The sequence below is a fragment of the Colobus angolensis genome, unplaced genomic scaffold (assembly GCF_000951035.1).
Source record: "Colobus angolensis palliatus isolate OR3802 unplaced genomic scaffold, Cang.pa_1.0 Scaffold70, whole genome shotgun sequence".
Lineage (NCBI taxonomy): Eukaryota > Metazoa > Chordata > Mammalia > Primates > Cercopithecidae > Colobus > Colobus angolensis.
This window is the reverse complement of record NW_012120710.1, coordinates 1,239,389-1,246,518: the sequence shown is the minus strand read 5'-3', so window position 1 is coordinate 1,246,518 and position 7,130 is coordinate 1,239,389. Positions and strand designations below refer to the sequence as shown.

General features: G+C 33.4%; 1 protein-coding gene across 1 annotated transcript in view; it reads right to left on the bottom strand.

The window, feature by feature from the left end:
- The window catches only part of FDCSP (follicular dendritic cell secreted protein), an 8,634-nt gene extending 3,766 nt beyond the window's left edge, over positions 1-4,868 (bottom strand). Inside the window, exon 1 of the mRNA XM_011927094.1 lies at positions 4,847-4,868. The gene's annotated coding sequence lies outside the window, so the exon portion shown is untranslated. The remainder of the gene's footprint in view (positions 1-4,846) is intronic.
- Positions 4,869-7,130: the final 2,262 nt, after the last annotated feature.

Here is a 7,130-nt window from a genome sequence, read left to right as displayed (position 1 = left end):
AAAAAAAGAACTTTTATAAGATCAAATAAAAGGAGCTTTGTAATTTCATAACTATAGTACACTGGTTGCTTTAAAAACAAGCATTCACATATTATTTAAGAATAATAATTCCTATGTAACAAACCTACACATGTATCCCTGAACTTAAAATAAAAAATAAAAGAATAATACTTCTATGTACTTGTAAAGTACATAGTTTCTGGAAGAAATAATGCATTGGTTTATACAGAGAATGTTAGTTTTGGAAGTAAGAGTGTTAGTTTGGAAGTAAGAAGTAAGTTTGAATTTAGTGATCTCAGAAAGTTCAACATTCCTTATACTAATGTCCATGAAAGTAATGTAGATGACAGATTTATTTGCACTGGTTCCAGGCAACCCCAAAAAGTCCATGATGTGAAGAAGGATCTGTTTTCATGCCTGCTAATACAAAATCCATCCTGCAGTCCATGTATCAAAGAGTAATTTTGACTTTCAAGTTTTATTATTTAATAAATAATAAAGGACTTTTCCAAAGCATTTTGTTGTATTTTAATTTTCACTGTAGATTCCTTATCATATCACACACACTGTTAAAATGTATCAATTACAATATCATTAATATTATATTTGAGAAAACTGAGCTAAATTAAAGATTTATTCAATAATTTTATAATGGAGTACACAATGAAACAGAACATTTGCATTTACAAATATTTGTCATTAATAAAATAAACGTGCATATTACTGGATTTCAAATAATAATGGGAAACTTTCTGTATTGAATGGTATCATTAGGCATTAATCCTCTTCTTTGTCATGATGTGAATGCAGTATATGCTAGAGAACATGTTGGGGGTTCTGGGAAAGGCAATCAAGTTGAAAATGTGGATTGGCTATGGGACTTTTCTTGAAGTTTGCCTCATATTTGTTAATTTATTAGTTTATAAAGTTTTTCTTGATAACTGATTAAGTATGAGATGTTATTCTAGGTGTTGTGTATGTATAGGCACACCTCATTTTATTGCACTTCATACATATCTTGTTTTTTACAAATTGAGTGGCAATTTGTGGCAATCCGGCCTCGAGCAAGTCTATCAGCACCATTTTTCCAACAGCACATGCTCACTGCGTGTCTCTGTGTCATATTTTGGTAATCCTAGCAATATTTTGTAGTTTTCAGTGTTATAATATATTTTAATATCTATAAGGCATTATAAATATGTAATAAGATTTTGTTATACCTTTTATGGTGATCTGTGATGAGTGATCTTTGGTGGTGTTACTTTGATCCAATTATTTGGGGCTGTTATAGGAAAAATAAGTGGCAAACTTATTTGACAAATGTGAATGTTTTTATTGCTTCACTCACTGGCCATGCTCCCAGTTATCTCTTCCTCTCCTCAGGCTTTTCTATTTCCTGAGATATGAGAACATTAAATTTGGGCCAGTTAATAACCCTACAATACCCTTTAAGTGTTCTAATGAAAGGAAGAGTCACATGTCTCCTACTTTACATCAAAAGGTAAAAATGATTTAGTGAAGAAGGAATGTCAAAAGTCAAGATAAGATGAAAGGGAAGATCTTGCAGCAACTAGTTAGTCAAGTTGTGAATGCAAAGGAAAAGTTTAGAAGGACGTTAAAAGTGCTACTACGATGAACACAGGAATGACAAGAAAGCGAGAGTCTTGTTTCCAATAAGGAGAAAGTTTTAGTTGTCTGGATAGATCAAACCAGCCAGCACATTTTCTTAAGCAGAAGCCTAATCTAGAACAAAGCCCCTATGCTCTTTAATTATACAAAGCCCAAGAGATATGAAGAAACTGCAGAAGAAAAGTCGGAAGCCAGCAGAGATTGGCTATAACATAAAAGTGCAAGATAAAGCAGCAAGTGTTGATATAGAGGCTGCAGCGTTATCCAGAAAATCTAAGAACACTGATGAAGGTGTCTACAATAAGTAATAGATTTTTATTGTGGATGAAACAGTCTTATTTTGGAAAAAGATGCCATCTAGAACTTTCATAGCTAAAGAGAAGGAAACATTGCCTGGCTTCAAAGCTTCAAAGGACAGGCTGACTCTTTTTAAGGGATATAGCTGGTTTCCTAAATTGAAGCCAATGCTCATTTATCATTTCAAAAATCCTAGTGCCATTAAGAATTATACTAAATCTACTCTTCCTGTGCTCTATGGATGGAACAACAAAGCCTGGATGGTAGTACATCTAGCACAGCATAGTTTACTAAATGTTGTCAGCTCACTTCTTAGGAAAAAGTATTTTTTTCAAAATATTACTGTTCATTGAAAATGCACCTGAGCCCCCAAGAACTTTGAAGCAGATGTTCAAAGCGATGAATGTTGTTTTCACGCCTGGTAACACAACATCCATTCTGCAGCCCATGGATCAAAGAGTAAATTTGACTTTCAGGTTTCATTATTGAATAAATACATTTTGTTAGGCCAAAGCTGGCAAAGATAATGATTTCTTCGATGGACCTGGGCAAAGTAAATTAAAAACCTTCTGTAAAATATTCACCACTCCAGATGCCATTAAGACCATTTGTGATTCATAGGAGGAGGCCAAAATATCAACATTACAGGAGGTTGGGAGAAGTTGATTCCAACTCTTGTGGATGACTTTGAGGGATTCAAGACTTCAGTGAAGGAAGTAACGTGCAGATGTGGTGGAAATAGCAAGAGAACTAGAAGTGAAGCTTGAACATGTGATTTAATTGCTTCAATCTAATGGTAAAACTTGAGTGAATGAAAAATTGCTTTTTATGGATGAGCAAAGGAAGTGGTTTCTTGAGATGGAATCTACTCCTGGTGGAGACGCTGTGAAATATTTTTCAAATGACAGTAAATGACTTAAAAACATAAACTTAATGGATAAAGCAGTGGCAGGGTTTTCAAGGGTTGAGTCCAATTTTGAAAGAAATATTGTGGGCAAAATGCTTCACCTGTTCCAAAATGCTACAGCATCGCATGCAACTGAGAAATCTTTTGTGAAAGGAAGAGTCAATCCGTGTGTCAAACTTTGTTGTTGACTTATTTTAAGAAATTGCCACAGCCACCCCAGCCTTCAGCAACCACCACCCTGATCAGTCAGCAGCCATCAACATTGAGGCAAGACCCTCCACCAGCAAAAAGATTATGACTCAGTGAAGACTGAGACAATTGTTAGTACTTTTGAGCAATAAAGTATGTTTTAATTACGATTTTTGTTGTTCTTCTAGACATACTGCTATTATACTTAACATATAATGCTATAGTGTAATCATAACTTTTATGTACATTGGGAATCCAGGAAATTCATTTGACCTGCCTAACTGTGATGCTCATTCTATGGTGGTGGTTACGAACTGAATCTGCAGTATCTCTGAAGTTTGCCTGTAATATCAGTTTGGAAAGTCCCTGATTTATGGATCTTTTAATCTCACTGTTACATTGTTATAGGTAAATACATTACAAAGTTTTCTAAAGATTATTTAATTTACTATTTTACATTGAGGAAAATGCCAATTTTTAATGTCATTATCATTTTGAAGTACCTTTGAGATAGTGGAGATTCTAGGCAAATTTTATCACCTTTTGATGTTTCCTATATATCTATAAGACAAAAGAACACAGTGTAAAAAATGTAGCAACATTTTGATCTCTGCCTTTATTTTCTGATGTTAATCAAAATTTGAATTCAAATTCAAAAAAGTACCAGAAATCTAATAATTTTGAGAAGACAGGAATGTAAAATTCCAGTCAAGTTCAGACTTCTACAGGCAGATTGTTAATGTAGGAAATCAAGAGTAAAAAATTATACAAACACTTACATGCATACACTCACACATTCTCACAGACACACACATACATATACATAGTCTACTTTCTATGTGCAAAGCATTGTGGTGGGTGCTTTCAGGGATACAATGAGAAAGCATAATTTTTTCCATATGAGACTTCCACATGGAAGACAGTTACAGATATTTCTATAATACAATACAAAGTGTGATATATACCATATGTAGAAATTGTAAAATATTGGGAGTATTTAGAAGAAGAAAGAGACAGGTTGAGGAAAGAGTTTTAGAGAGGATAGAATTCAAGCAGAGCCTTTACAATTTCTTTCAACGGGTTTCAAGAATTATTGAAAACTACGTTAAGCAAAGAAGTAAATAAACCACATCACAGACTCTTCCAGATCATATCTTAGAGTCAGAACATGGCATAATTACCAGATATCTCCTTTTATTTTTATACTTATCAAGTCATGATACCCATGGCAGTTTATTGCTGTGTGCTATAGAATAAATGATACCCCAGATAAATTAGATGCATCTTCCTAGAAAATTAATTTTATTCAAGAATTTATGGGAAAGACAAATGACTTTTATATTAAAATCAACATAAAATGTTATGGAATGGAATGTAAGTACTGCATATATTTTAAAGATAAAAGAGGAGGCCAAAGAAATTGGCTCTTGCTCAGACATTAGAGAATCTCTGGCGGTGCATGTTTCCTCTCTTTGCTGACCTGATGGCCACAAAGTTAAAAATAAACCTGAGGCTCTGTTGTCTCACTCTGTCCACACTCTCCCCAGCCAGGGCTCCGCTCCTACAAATATTCGTTTATGGTCACTCTAAAATAAATATTTACTACAACAAGATAGTGATTTAAAAAAAAAAGTTTTGCAAACAAAATACTAAAAATGATTTTCTAATTACTAAGTCTACAAATTCAAGCAACCATTACATGACAGTCTCAATAATTTAAATTTTTATGATTTAAAGAAAAATATATGGAGAGATGCTATATATTTATATTTACAAAATAGATATACAATCTTAGTTTACAATGATATTTAAGACCTTTCTTACCTCAAACGTTTCAGTCAATTCTTTGTCTCCGACGCTGTTATAAGAAATGGCAAGTATCTGGCCCTGGAATATTGCAGCTGTTTTATATACTCGAAGGTATAATGGATTGGAGAAATCTGTGGCTTAAAGGCTTCTCCCATAGGATCAGTTATTACTCATCAACTATCACACTATGTTGAAATTGGGGAATAACCAAAGTTTAGTTTCATAGAAACTACCAAATACCAAAATCTTTTGTGTTTTTTTCCTCCAAATTTTGTGTCTTGTATATTTGAAGCTTATCACTTTACATGTTGTTGTTCCATTGTCTACTCTCACAATTTTTTTCCTTTACTTCCCACAATTTAAAATACCTGTAAGCATTTTACTGGTATTGATTATAATCTATTGCAAAGCATATTTGATAGTGCTGGAATCTTAAGAAAATAGGAAATCTAAAAATCATGAAAGATGGGATTAAAATCTTTTGCATGATTCTGCTTTCAGCTTCTTCATTTTATTATCAGGATTAGAGCTTCATAGATGAGTGAATTGTATTTCTGGAGCACCACAGCATCTTGTTTACCTTATGGAACACTATACTCTTTCTCAACTAAAAATTCACTTGCAACAGAAAGGGTATCATCGTTAAGTGCTGGACTAGACACTAGAGTCCACAAAACATTCAAGAATTACCTTAAATATGCATGCATATTGTATATGCCTTTTTCAAGAGTCATAAAATTTGAGCTTTAACTCATTTGAGAGCTTTCAAGAATATTCTATTATTGAGTTCAAGTTCTACTTCAAAAGAGGTTATATAGTTCAGATTGTAGTAGTAGTGCATCAAAGTCCCTTTTCTTCTTTTTATTTTTTCTAGAAATCAGTTCTCAAGGGAACTCAGAAAAATAATAACAGCTAAGTGTTTTTGAGAACTTCAAGTGCTGAAGCACAAATTTAAATGCTTTATATATATAATATAATTAAATCCCCCAAACCACCTTAAGAGGAAAGTACTATGATCAACACCATCCCATTCTGAGACTGAGAAGCGAGAATATATTTGGGTATTATAACTAGTCTCTGGCAGATACTGAATTGAGCACCAGCCATTTGGTTCTAAAACCCACATTTGTAACTAGTGCCTTATACTGTCACTGTAACAGAAGGTGAGAAAAATCAGCACAAAGTCAGAGAAACATTAAACTTCCTTTACCTCTACCTTAATGTTTAATCTTATCTCAATGATTTAAAGAAAACTACCTGAATCAGAAACTTAACATATTAAACCTGGTATGTTATTGTATATTGTTTTCTGTTTTGACCAATTTGGGGCTCACAGTGCATTTCCCCAGGGCTGGGGATTACAGATGTGTGTGTATGTCTGTGTGTGTATGTCTGTGTGTGTGTGTGTGTGTGTGTGTGTGTATTATCCATTTCCTTACCTAAAACCTGTCTTTCAATGTGTTTTACTTCAGTTTCTTTTATCTGAAATTGCTCTAATAGAGGTTGGCAATTGCTACTGAATTGTGAAAACCATAAATGATTTTCTGTCCTTGTGTTACTTCAATTCTTTTGACATTTAACTGTGACTATTCCTATCTAGAAATCTATTTTTCTCTTCCTTGGATTCTTTAAGCCAATTTTTCATGTTCTTTTTCTTTTAGTAGCAACCATAGGTCTTACTTTCTGATTCTTTTTCTTTGATTTATTATACTTGACAATTTGTTTTCTTATTCTCACTTTCTCTTATAATATAATCTACTTCTGACTCCTTAAGCTCTGCCTTCAGCTAAAACTCTTCTCTAATTACCCACAGTCTTGTATCCAACTGAATAAGCATCAAAACATCAAACCCAGCCTATTCAAAACCTAGCTTACTATTTTTCCCTCTTAATACGATCCTCACTTTTATGTAATCTCTCAGCTGATGATCATCAATCACTCAGTTATCCAAGCAATCAATCTAAGACTCATTCTGTTTTTTTCTTGTGCCTTCTCTTCCACATCAAATAGTCGTTAACTTTTTCCTTCTTATAATGCTCTGGAATAAATCTCTTCCATCTTCTTTGTCTTTTCCTTAGTTTGGTTTCTCATTCTCTCCTAGAGTGTTATAGTAGCCTCTTATATAGAGTCTCTGTCGCCAGTATTTTCCTCTTCAAGCTATCTTCCACAGCAATGCTATAATGATCCTTAAAGTGGCTTTCAAAGTTTTAAAAATAAAAGCTACAGTAAAAAATGCATTATATGTCATAACTCAGTCTGCACAAACACACATACACAACTAGGACAAGGATTTAATAAA